The following is a 13,802-nucleotide window of genomic DNA, read 5'->3' as shown; positions in this document are numbered from 1 at the left end:
AACTTGGCACAACTTTCACTTAATGGAATTCTTGGTAGGGGTGCACCGAATGGGAAATTCTTGGCCGAAACCGATACCGAAAATAGGAAACAGTTGGCCGAAAATGATTAATAGAAATATATATATATATATATATATATATATATATATATATAATGTATACATTTTTTACCAATGTGGTTCAGCTACCTGATTATGGAAAAAGACATGATTATGGCAAAACTTAACTTAAATAATAATCACTATTATGGGTCCATAAAACCTTTATTCAGCACTTTTGAATGCATACAGTACATTAATTCCAAGTCAAGTGCATTTTCTTTTCTCTGTAGGATAACTACAACAAAGTGTATTCAAAACAAAGCCAAGGTGCTTTAAAACTGCATAAACATCTAGGCCAGTAGGCCTACAACAAACTAGTGTAAATAAAGACTGTAACAGCCAGGCCTTCAACAACAACAAATGCACCTATAAGTGCATGCATACAAATGTGCAAACTGGATAAATCCACATGAATGTAACTATTTACAAATGAAATTACAATTGAATTTCAAGAATCTGTAAATAAGGCTGTCTGTCCTCATAAGCAAAGTAGTAAACATTGTATAAAGATACATAAACTGAAAACTGGATACAAAATCCACAATCAATTACAAATTAAATTACAATTTCAAGAATCTGCAAATAAGGTGGTCTGTCCTCATGAGCAATGTAAACAACATTGTATCATTTAGATACCGAAAGTACAATATATTGAACACTGTGCTGCTGTCATTTCCCCCTAATGATAACCTGAGATGGTGAATTATAACTCACAATGAAAATTGTTCAGGAAAGTGGGTATAGAGTAGACATGTAGAACTAGATAAGCTTATGATAAGCCAGCCTTGTCTACTTATTAAGAAAAAGTGGGAGGTTCTTTTTAATGAACATTAGCTTCTCTGCTTTATCAGCCATAAGTCTGTTCCTCTTCTCATCAAGCACATGAGAGGCAGCGCTGAACAGTCTCTCGCTGTCAGTGCTTGTGATTTGATCTTACTCCGCATATTTGTCCGGGTGTTTTGATTTCAAGTGGTGGAGTAATCCCGAAGTGGTGAAAGTCTTTGCAGTTACACCCCCTCGAGAAATGTCAGATGAACACGTTTTACAAATCGCAATCCGTGCCTCTTTCTCTGATATTTTTAAATATCTCCAAGCGGCAGACATGTTGGCTGTGAGCCAGCCGCGAGCATGGTCACGCGCCGTGCTTGTCGCCGCGTTTTGATTACGTCATCACAACAACACGTTAGCTTACCAACATAACCCTGTTCTCTGAACTTCGGTGGTATTTTTTCGGTGCTAAAACCTTTTCGGCCGATAATTTTCGGCGGCCGAATATTCGGTGCATCCCTAATTCTTTGTATGTGGAACTCAAAGTTAGAAGTTTTTAAACGTATGAAAGATACATTTTCCAAACCAAAGATAATAAGTTAGCACAACCTTTACTTATTTGAAATGTTTAGTATGCAGAACTCCAAACTTGAAGTTGTACAAAATTTGAATGAGTTGTCTCGACAAAATATAATTAGTTGACTCAATTGAAAAGAGAAACTTAGAAATGTTAGTTGGCCTAAAAACTTACAAATCTTGTGCAACTGTTACCTTGAAATTTTGATTTGTCCTAACTTTTTTTTTTTTTTACAGTGTTGGTGCCGCCCACAGGAGATCGCGAGCGGAGGACAGAGGAGTGGAAGCAGCAGGTGGTTAGAGAAATGAGAACTCCTCTCCTCTGAGCGGTCATTTTAAAGAGACGTCCATTAATGATGACAGGAGGCACAGCAGCACTCTGTCTAATGGACAGATGTGTTCATGATGACTTATATATATTTACTTTTAATTCATTGACAGTGCGGTATAATGAGACAATAACAGGCTACAGATGCGGAAATATACACACACATATATTTATATAAATATATACAATTTCATAATCAAACAAGTATGAGAGCACTCTCATAATAACGTAACACAATCAGAGACTGAATATATCCCCCCCTCTGGTCGCTGAAATGGGGAATTGAAATTACGGGCCAAAAGTTGTACAAGTATTAAAAGTAAGCATATGACACCAAACCAACCCGTCTGTACACACACACACACACACACACACACACACACACACACACACACACACACACACACACCTCCCAAAGCATAATCAGGCTACAGCCGTTGTGTATTTTATTATGTGAAGCACTAAATGGTCTTAGAAAAATATCGACTCTTTTTTTGTAGATATCTACTAAGCTAAAGCAAATAAAGAGAGTAGGCCTGTTATACTGAGTGATATATATTATACACACTGCTCTGCTTTCTGCACGGACCTCACAGCTGTTCTCACTGTAAACATCGCGTTGCCGTTCAAGCAGTTACTAAAATAATATCCAAGGAATGCATGCAGAGCTGTCATTGGCTGAGATAACTCCGGCCGTGCGTAACGCCTCCACCGTTCCCGGAAATGCATCCGCGGAAGACCCATCATTGTCTCCTCGGGTAGAGCTCCTCCAGAGAGCCTCCTCGATGCTCGGTCCTCGAAGTGCATTTAGAGAAAGGAGATGTCCTTCAAAATGGCGCGCTGAAATTAATTTCCGGGTCACTACCGGAGGACCGAGGAGTCGAGGAGGGGAAATTTTGAGTATTGAGAAACCTCTCTTGTGTCTCAATGAGATCTTACACCTGTATAAATAAAGGCTAAATAAAATAAAGTATAAAGTAGCAAAAATTGAAACCACTGAAGTAAAGAACGTGTTTCCCAACATTTTTGAGTAATTGTACTTAATAGCATCTAGCAATAGTAACTAGTTTGGGAAAGAAGGTCATTCATCCAATTTAACCGAACAAACCATTGCCATTCAACATTATCATGACTTTGTAATGATGACTTTGTATAGAGCATTACACTGAGAATAAATGATTCATTTATATTTGGACTGTTTTGAGAGAAAACATTTTTAATTAATTAAATGATTTGGAAGTAAAAAAAGAAAGAATCAATCAATGTCATGGATGGAAAGACATCAAATTACACAAAAACACAACAAATAGATCTGCTGTTCAACTAATTAATCTCCTCAACATCCCAGAGCATGTCTCCAAGCTCAGTATACATCGAAGAAGGTTCCAGTGTCCAGTTTCCAGCCAAAAATGTGTATATCAGATAACAATATGAATACAAGGCTAATTTAATCCAATAGTAAATGATACAGAAGGGATAATTTCTGTTGTTGATGAGAGTCAACATGTGGTATTTTCGTAAATTGCACTCCCATGGAGATTGTAAAGGATTGCCTCTGTGAGTTCAGATGTGTCTGATAGTGAAGAGCCAGCAGGTGGATGAAGAAATGTCCCGTGACCATCTGATGGTCACGGTGTTGATCGGCTTATTGTTCTACAGCACACAATGTGTAAGAAAAGAGTGACAGGATCCCATTCATATCTCCATAGTCAATCCATCTGTTGCACAAATCCTCAACTCTGAGTCAACCTGAACGAACATTAACTAACAACATAAGCATGAACAATTAAAGGAAATAGTGCCAGATGACAGACACTTCTGCTTGTGAATAGTAATCTATTGCCAATTCTTAATCTCTGCTACTGCTGTGAAGATTAAGCACAGCATCCACATGAGACGTCCCTTCACTCCACAGAGCCTCAATGGCCATCAGGCTGCGATGAGTGGCTTTGTTGAGCATCCAGCCAGGAGCTTGGAATAGATAAACATTTGTAAATCCTCTCTCAGATGAGTTTCATTTTGTACGGTATGCTGTGAATTTATTCTAAATTAAAATGAATATGGTGGAGATTCACGACCACTAATGATTGTTACCAAGTAAAGAACAAAATATGGAAACATAAGCAAATGCCGACACACATGACATTATTGCAAAATAAATCAGGTGAAGCAGGACCCTGACGCTAAGGAAATATTAGGCACACACATGTGAAAGTCCACCCTCTTTGTCTTAGTGATAAGAGTTATTAATGGTTCCAACCAATACAAAGCAGTACCAACAAGTGTTTCTACCTGTAAACTCATTTGAATTGTCTTCACTGTTGGTATAAGAAGACACAATTCGATGCAGTTCATAGCCTACATGCTAACTTAGCATTGCTGCCGCTATTACTAGATAACAATATTTATTGAGACCAATACTCTTTGGTATATGTTTCAAACATCAACTATAGAGTGGTTCAGGGATGACATATTTTTGAAGGCCAACCCGGAAGTTTGCATCACGAGGGCTCATTCTACAAAAAGCCAATTGGATTTCTCCATTGAATTTGAGATATTGCACAAAATAAGATCTGCAAATAAACACTTATGATACTTACATGGTTTGCTCAGCAGGATAATCTCCACATATCGACAGCACTTTTATGATTTTTGAAGCATATTTTTATAGGTTATCTTCAGCGTGATCAAGTTGTTGTCTTGTTGTTCAGTCACTTGTTAGCATGATTTCAGTCACTTCTCAACAGTTTCATGACATTAAATAACGTATTTTATGTAGTAAAACATAAATTTTAGGCATCTATCTATAAATTAAAAAAAGAAAATTGAACGTCTAGACAAGGGAACCATAAGTGGTGAAATGCTAACTCATTTCCAGATTTTAGGACTAAATACTGCAATTCCCCCGGAACAATTGTAAGTAAGAGGCAATGTCATTAAGGCCCTGTGTGAGCATCTCTTCCATGGGGTCATCAGGAAATTCCATTTCGAGGCACTTGCTGTACGATATCCTTTTTAGGATCAACATTGGACCCCATTGCCCTGCTTTCACATCTGCTGCTGTATTTTGTTAATTCTTGTGTGTATTCGGAAAAACCATCCAAGAAAACATAATTGAAGTTGCAATTAGGACTTTATCTTCTCATTGTGACAGTTAACGGCTTTGGTTATCTTTGGGTTCACTGTTTGTGGGATATTTTGAGAGTGAAGTGCCATTAGAAAACACTTCTGTAATAGACAATATGCAATTTTCCATTTATTGGCTATCCATTAGCCTGTGTAATATGGTTATATTTCGTGTTGTGTTTTTGACAAGACAAACTGTTGTTTCCTGTTAAAGTCACAACTATTTTCCAGCAGTATATCTTAGCTTCCAGGCAAAAATAAAGCTTTTACTCATCCGCATTTGCACCCCTAATTTATCCATTTGAGTTGTTTTCTCTATGTGATTCTGACTAGGCACTGGTGATTAATTACTTTGCTAAAAACTGCACTCTCATCCCTTTGATTAGAATAAACCCAGACAAAGGGTCCAAGCCCACACCAACTGGCAGTCACTAGTTGTTAGATTAAGTCAGACTGGATGAATGCATCTGCAGCAATTCACACCAACATTTCCGAGAACATACACATTTATGGGTAGGTAAGTAAAGGCAAAAACATCCTGATTGGAGGACGCTCAAGAAGGACGCAGAGGAAGCAAGGTCAGAGGAAGCAGAGGAAGGACGCAGAGGAAGCAATGTCAGAGGAGCCACATGGGACAACATTACTATTCAGGAAGAACACTTCCTGGAAATTAATATCATGTTAGTAAAGTCAATGTGAAATTATCCTGAGCTTATATTTAGGCAAATGTTATACTCCTGTCTCACCAGTTTTCACATTTTAGTACATTTAAAGTGGCTGTCTTTCATTTATTGCATCTTAGGGGTATATTTCAATTGTATTTTATGGGCTCGATACATTATTTAAAGTACTCCTGTGGCTCCAATATGTTCTACATTGGAAATTATTTTTGTTGCTTTTAAAATAAGAACCTCAAACCACTATGTGACGTACATTTCAGCACAGTACTACCACAAGTTCTTGAGTATAGGAAACTAATATCCCCTTCCAGGCACTTAATATCATTGTCCACCTTGCATTTTTCCATTAACTTTAATGAATCTAAATTCGTTCCTGTTTGTTTCACGGATGAAGGGGTTTGTTTGCACTGACTGGGATGAAATTGATTTCGGCATCCTCGCTTTTTTATATTGTTTTAATAACTTGATATTTGCTTCCTAGTGGACGTGTATGGTACGTCATACTCCAAGTCAATACGAGCCCATGAGAAAGTGATTGGTGTTTTGCTTTGATGAGTGTGTTCGGAGTGGGAACACATGACAGCCTGATTAGAGAAGCCAATTTACTAAAGGCATGCAACATGACTGAAATGTTGAAAGTCATTCATAATTCATAATGGACTCTCAGTTTGTTCCCATGTAAACAACCATAGTCTTCTCTTATCATTAAGTTCTTCATGGTTCTCAAATTAGAATTATCCAGGAACTACTTATTGAGCATTTCTTTTGGTCAGTCTTTAATTTTTTCTTCTGCAGCTTAAATGTTTGGGTTCATAAGTAATAACAAACCATAAGTAATAAATATGGCCTTATTTACAAGGCATGGTTAGATGTGCATCTAAAATGGATTGAATACATTGAGAAAAATCATCTTTATGATTCAAACTAAGCAATGTTGTCTCTTCTTAAACGTGATGATTTATTTCCGAGACAACATCACACACTAACATTGACTGTTTCAATTTGCAATATTGTTGACAAAAGATCTCCAAGCACTTCAGAGACATGTTTTGTATTTTGTCTGTGACCTATTGATGAAAACCAGTATAATAGGGGACCTTTAAGGCCTTCCATGCACACACAAACAGCATGTTAGGTCACAGAAAAAGGAGCTTTTGTAAAAATCCGGCAGGATGAAGATTTGGTGTTGTCCTATGAAAGTATGGTTTGAGCTGGGACTGAAAAGATTAAAGCATATGAGGTCAGTAAAATAACTTGAAGCTGCCTACACCATCCAGTAAAAACAAATGTTCATTTCTTACAATTGAATCAAGAACTTTAAAATGTGTGTGATATCTCTGGGCAGACTGTGACTGGTTAAGTTTGTGCATACATTGGTATAATCATGAAGCCTGTGGCGGTATCAAATGATATGTGAGAAACATTACCATTTTATTTCCAAATACATTGGACTTTGAAAACAATGTTGAAGGTTATTTGCAGCCCCCAACTAACTACATGTAACAGTAGCAGTTAAAACTATATAAACTTGTGAATGAATTATGAAGAAAAAATCCTTACAGTCAGATGTTTTACTCTGTCCGAGCTAAAAAACATTAATTGGAAAACAGCCTAGAACACAAGCAGTACATTGTCAGTGTTTCATACTGACCTTCTCATCGCACCTGCCTTTAATCAAGCACCAATTAAGACTCTGATTATGATTAGCATCCAAGAGCATGCTCATTAAATGGCTCTAGATTACAAAGAAATTACAAGATTAAAATGATGATTGGAAGATTGATTTTTACTGTATTTGAACTTGGATGAGCTAGGATAGGACAATTTTTTTTTAATGTTTTTTGGCAAAATATGTCTAATGAGAACTTTTAAGATTAAGGTTAGGTAAACACATTAGCAGCACTGTAGCCTCAAATGTTGGGTAACATGGTAACAGTATCAGTAATATTACAACAAGAATAACTTAACTTTTCAATGTAACCATGCGTGTACGGACAGCTTAAACTGCATTACTTAGAATCTCAAGAAAAGGTGTGAAATCCATTTATACGGTTGTTGCTTTACTCAAACAACAACCATTGAAGAGTAACTTTTTAATAAATTATAATGTATTTAAAACTAATTGAAGTAGAATCACAATCTAAAAATCATCAACACATGATGATGATTTTGTGTTCAGATTTGACTGAGTTCTGACTCGGAAGGACAGCAATGTTTGACGCAAATTGCTGGAAATTAGATGTTAATGGGTTTTGAAGTACCTTAATTGGTATTAAGTATTACCAATGCCAAGGAGGTTATGTTTTCGTTTGGTTATCTTTCTGGTTATCAGCAGGATTATGGAAATACTGGCCTGATTTTCAGGAAACTTGGTGAGCAGATTGTTCTGAATTGGCCAAGGAAGAAGGCAATTACTTTTGGAGCTAATCCAAATAAAGAGGCAGATAGATATGTTTCCCCCCTTTGGTTTACATTGCCAGACAGGGCATTTTTGTGCATGTTTTGTTGTTGGAATCATCGAAAATCTTTTTTTTTTTTTTTAGGAACTTGACTGAATTATTGGTTCTGTAATGCAACTACTCAACAAAAAAGTACTAAAGCAAAAGTCTTTACTAATTTTAGAAAACAAAGTCAATAAAAAATGCAGTTTTGAGAGGAAATGCTTCACAAAGGAAAAAGGAAAATAATGCAAGGCTAAATAAATGTGGCACTACAAAACAAAGAATGGTTCTTGGCTTGGCGCTGGCTGTCCTGACATGAGATGGAACAAGACGAACTGGCACGGGACAAAGGGAAATGAGGAGTATATACAGAAGGGTTAATGGGACACAGGTGGCAACAATCAAGGGTGGGGCTGACAAGCACACTGGCGGGAAAACAGACAATGGCAGGGAGTCAAGGGCCACGAAACAAGAAGGTAAGATAATTTCAAAATAAAACAGGAATTGCAATGACAGGCGAGACTGGACTTGAGTGACAAGGCTAGAACTGAGTGACTGTGGCAAAACATGGCAAAACAACAAAAACAAAAATCTTCTTGGTTGTGTCCGTTTTTACTTTGCACCAGTGTTGTAGTCAAGTCACCAATTCACGAGTCCAAGTCACTCTCGAGTCACCACTCTTCGAGTCCGAGTCACCAAGGGAGAGTCGAGTCCGAGTCCAAGTCCGAGTCACCCAAGGAGTGTCCGAGTCATCATTACCTGTGTTCGAGTCCGGGTCCAAGTCCGAGTCACCCAAGGAGTGTCCGAGTCGAGTCCGAGTCATCATTACCTGTGTTCGAGTCCGGGTCCAAGTCCGAGTCACCCAAGGAGTGTCCGAGTCGAGTCCGATTCATCATTACCTGTGTTCAAGTCCAAGTCTGAGTCACCTAAGAAGAGTCCAAGTCAAGTCCGAGTCACAAGTCTTCATGAATTAACCTTTGTGGATATACAGTCTGTGTTGAAATGTTATACTAATCTGTCTATTGAACTGCTGTGAAGCGAGTTTGGCTACAATTCTTGTGGTGCTATACAAATATAAAGCTTATTACTAATATTATTATTATTATATATAAATAAACTATATATTTAAAATGAGTTTTAGAGAAGTGATTATATTTGTATGCCAATATTTTCCTATGGTAAAGTTTTCGTTTTGTACTTTTATTTTTATAGTAATAAGATCGGACTCTTATTTTTGAAGGAACTTTTACCGGTTAAATCGGTTTACTGATAAAGATTTGGCCCCAGAAAGCACATGGCTACTTAGCATGCAAAATTACGTCATTCTGCATGTTAAGTAGCCATGTGCTTTCGTGTTATCTGAATCTTTATTTATTGATTAGATCACGTTACTCTGATGATAGTGTTCAAGACAGCCTATATGTCTGAACTCGATCCTTAGAGTAATGTGTTAGGGAGCCTTATCTTCAATATTGTTTCCACATAACGAGCATTTTGCGCTGCTCTTTTCCAATGTGGAAGAAGAATGTGTGAAAGCATACAGCACGATGTGGGGTGTGTCTGAGACATCTTTAGACTAGAATAGCGGGGCCCAGTCCGTGAACTCACCTCGCAGGTTCACACGCCAGGATAGAGGACATGAGACTCCAGAGAAAATTTGCCTGAGTCCGAGTCCAAGTCGGAGGGTCAATGTACAAGTCGAGTCCGAGTCATCGTGGGGGGGAAAATTCACGAGTCCGAGTCCAAGTCAGCGTACGCGATAATTCACAAGTCCAAGTCATCGTGCGCGAGAATTCATGAGTCCAAGTTCGAGTCGCGTCAATCAGTGCGGGAGTCTGAGTCAAGTCACGAGTCCCGAAAATCGGCACTCGAGTTCGACTCGAGTCCGAGTCCAGGACTCGAGAACTCCATCTCTGCTTTGCACATAACAACTTAAGCTCATGAACACCAACATCGATATTAACAACTTCCACATTTTGAAAATGGGACTATCCAAGGAGCATGAGAATGCACCATTATCATTGGCTTTCAAAGTGTTATTTCAAAAACTGTTTCCTGTGGTTTTGTCTCTAAACATGCGCTTGTACTGAGCCTCACCTACTTACAATAGATTCCCATGTGGACGGAAGGCAGTCTGCTTTGTGCTCAAGCATTAATCATTTTGAATTTCATATCGTCACAGACTCCATGTTCCACTCACTTAAAGATACAAGTATTTTCTGCAGATTAGAGATCAAGACAGGTAATCAACAGCATACACAACCTCAGCCAAACCGAAATGTCTCAATTGATTTGGAGCGCAGGTGCACGAGTGCGAGTGATGATTACCTCCACAGCCTTACCGTCGGGCCATCCTCTTCACAATAGCCACACTCCAATCACTGGGCTTTCACTCTCAAGGACCAGTGGGTTGGTTTCCTAGATCAGCGCTAACAGCGTACTCTAGAAAAAAAAGAGACAGCTGGCTTTAGAGCACAGGTTCCTGGATGCCTAAAGCTGTGACAAAACCACATTGGGAGACACCTGGGGCTGCAGTCTGCTGGCTGGTAAGTGCTCTCCCTAGAGAAGGAGCAGGCATAGATCTCGCCTCATGGGGGCTGGTATGCGAGGAGCCCTGCTGGTTTTTCAGTCCTGAATATGTGGGATCTGAACCTTAATTGGTATGCGGGTGATGCCTGAGCTGAGTATTATAGGGGGAAGGTTGGGCTGGTGTGTGAGGGACTTATACAGAGGGGAGAACATGGCTCATTCATTCCCAAGCACATGTAAAAAGACAGCAACAGGGATCTGAGAGACTGAGGGAAATCAAGGAAATAGCATAAAGTCTGCAAGGCTTAAAGAGGCAGGTAAGTCAGGGGAGGAAAAATCTATTTGGTTCTCTATTGAATAGCGCATAACTAAAAAAAGCTGGTTAGAATGGGCAGTTATTCACATTTGTCCTTGCACTATTTCGCTTAAAGGGAAGAAACTGTGGTTACATCGGGTATCATGCATACTTTTTTAGTACAACAGGCATGATAGTTTCTGGACTTCGTTCACCAAACAATGATTTTTATTTTACTTTTATGCTATATTGCATGCTTATTTTTGTAGTCTAAGCAGCAGAGGTGGGAGTAAGTCCTACATGTGCAAGTCTCAAGTCTTGACCGACAAGTATCAAGCAAGTCCCAAGTCACTGTGGTGAGAGTCAAGCAAGTCAAGTCAAGTCATTGCTCAGGTCAAGCAAGTGAAGTCAAGTCATACGAAATGCTGATGAATAAGCCCAGTTTCCGCAATTAAATCAGTTAAAAGACAGTGGTTATGAAAATGGATTCAGCCCGCTTTGAACTTCATTACATACACAGTTAATCATTTGAAATCTAATTTAGACCAATGACAATCATATTAGATTCATATTAACCCTAGAACTGTAGACAATATAGCTAGTACTCAAAAAGTCTGTTCAAAAAGGCAGAATTCCAGGTAAGAAAATCATATATGGCATTTGCCATTACACATATTTAATTTAAATTTCTGTTAACACTAGAACCGCCAACAGCGTCAGCACCTACATAGATATCATTTTCAAACCATTTAATTTGTTCCTCTTCATAATTTCCTTATAAACTAAGCAGGACGATTTAAAACTCACTTAATTGGGTTAATTTAGAAATGGCTTCAGTTTATCATCATAACAGATCAAAAAGTTCAGATTCATTTTACAATAAATCAAGGAATGATGAACTTCTACAAACAAAAACAACATAATTAAAACATTTAAACAAACTACTAAAAGTAGATGAACTACATTATTCAAAAGTTTCCAGTAACTTCTGATAATAACACGGGAAATAAACGAGGCATCTCTTTTCCTCTCTCTCTCTCTTCTGACAGCCCGTCAGTATCAGGGTTAGTCAATATGAATCCCTTGGCGGTTCTAGTGTTCATTTACCCCGTTTTGTCTTCTCTTTGCTTAATCGATTTGAAACGAAGTCTAACGTAGCTTAAACTTAACGTTAACTTTCTAGCTAACACAACCCAGTCACTTAGCCTACCTTTCTCTGTGGGATTTTTTTGTAGTGATGAATGAAGTTGGATGTTTTGGTGGTCCTGTCACTGATCTTTATGCTGCAGACCCTGCAAACCGCTGTTCTCTTTTTATTAGCGTCATCGACAAAATAATCCTTGAATCCAAACTTCACTATTTTTGGAGTAAAGGTAGCTGCTGCCATGTTAACTGACACTCCTGCCATCTAGTGGGTTGCCAGGTTTGCGCGCATGGCGTTATAATCACGTTTTTCGAAAAAACTAAACGTAATATCCCACTACAAAAACAAGCGCAAATATTTAATTTTAAACAGTCAAGTCCTTTCAGGTTTTGAAAGGACTTGACCTTAAATCAAGTCTCAAGTCTTTTATCAATGTTATTCAAGCAAGTCTCAAATCTCAAGTCAAGACTTGACTCGAGTCTGACTCCAGTCAAGTCATGTGACTCGAGTCCCCACCTCTGCTAAGCAGTACTTTTACATACCAGGAAATAATCGTATCCACTTTATTTCCACATATAAGATAAAAAGATGTCCCGAATTCTAGGCAAGGCCAGCTGTTTCTGTATGCTACGCTACGCTAATCCCCTCCTACCTCTTTCTTCATACTTATTGCACATACCAGAGATTAGTATTGATCTCAAAACGTGTTCAGACCATAGACTGTATATATAAATGGACGTAGGGTCCGTGACGTCACCCATAGGATTCTGCAGAGTTGCCGAGAAGCCCTTAGTAGGCGGAGTCGGCCACTAACGGCTCGACAGTGACGTCAGAGTTCAACTCCCGCCTTCTCCAGCCTGCTCCAAATAAGGGCAAAGAGGCGGCACCGAGGCGGGACCTGCTGTCACCGAGCTGAAAGTTCCAGAGCTAGCTGAAGCTACCAAGCTAAGCTAACATGCTCCCCATCGGCACACTGCCGTGGCGTTTTACGTTTCTAAGGTAAGCGGACATGAAACTATTCAGCAAAACTATAAATAATAATCTAAGTTATTGAGTTTTTAGCATAATACTTCAGAATCTTAAAATCCCTTAATGTTTGTATGCAATTGTGCTAAATTCAACACTGGAATCAAGCAAATATTAATATGTTTGCATGACATTAGTTATTTATATTTTGATATCACTTAATTATACGTTTAATACATTTAAGTCAAGCTAAGGTACATGTGATGGTAGCTAGTTAGTGCTCTTACCTGTGAGGCCTCCTCCAAACAGCCTAATAGCCAGACTATATCATTAAAACTAAGTACCAGTTCTAGATCCTTGACTTTAGACAAACAATTCAAAAGACAACATGTATTTAAAGACCAATCTTTATTTGAAGGTGCCTCTTAACCTGATACATTAGTTATACAGTAATAGTATTGACAATCTAAAAAAATTGAGCAACTCAACAGTCAACTTTATGTTTCTTATTGTCTAAAGCATTTGTTATTTTCATTTCCCCCCTCTCATATTCTGTGTGGACGGATTGAGACAGCATGGTGTCCAGAAAGCTGCAGAGACTTCAGGGAGAAACCTCCGTGTGATGGACGTCCTGTCTGTTTGTTTGGAGAGGACTGATGGAGGAGCCCATGCTGGGCAAAGCTGATACCAACTGCACAGGCCTAGTCTGTCACTTTATTTGACTAAATGTGTTTACTTTAATAGTTTTACACCTTCTGTCCATATGTGCTTTTTATTTAAAACATGTTTGATTAAGTTTTGGTTCACATTTCAATAAATTGTATTTGTATTTGCACTCCTTTTGTCC

General features: G+C 38.5%; 2 long non-coding RNA genes across 2 annotated transcripts in view; one reads left to right on the top strand and one right to left on the bottom strand.

The window, feature by feature from the left end:
* The window catches only part of LOC307013758, a 37,668-nt gene extending 25,399 nt beyond the window's left edge, over positions 1 to 12,269 (bottom strand). The window contains exons 1-2 of the long non-coding RNA XR_013801053.1: positions 12,056 to 12,269; positions 10,350 to 10,463 (exon numbers count right to left, since the gene is read on the bottom strand). This is a non-coding gene — a long non-coding RNA (uncharacterized lncRNA). The remainder of the gene's footprint in view (positions 1 to 10,349; positions 10,464 to 12,055) is intronic.
* Positions 12,270 to 12,869: 600 nt separating this feature from the next.
* On the top strand, positions 12,870 to 13,790 carry LOC307012964. The gene is made up of 2 exons (XR_013800793.1): positions 12,870 to 12,988; positions 13,530 to 13,790. It is a non-coding gene; the product is annotated as an uncharacterized lncRNA (long non-coding RNA).
* The last annotated feature ends 12 nt before the right edge of the window (positions 13,791 to 13,802 follow it).

This window comes from Notothenia rossii (genome assembly GCF_949606895.1).
Source record: "Notothenia rossii genome assembly, chromosome: 7".
In the NCBI taxonomy this organism is placed as follows: Eukaryota; Metazoa; Chordata; class Actinopteri; order Perciformes; family Nototheniidae; genus Notothenia; species Notothenia rossii.
This window is presented reverse-complemented; position numbering and strand designations above follow the sequence as displayed.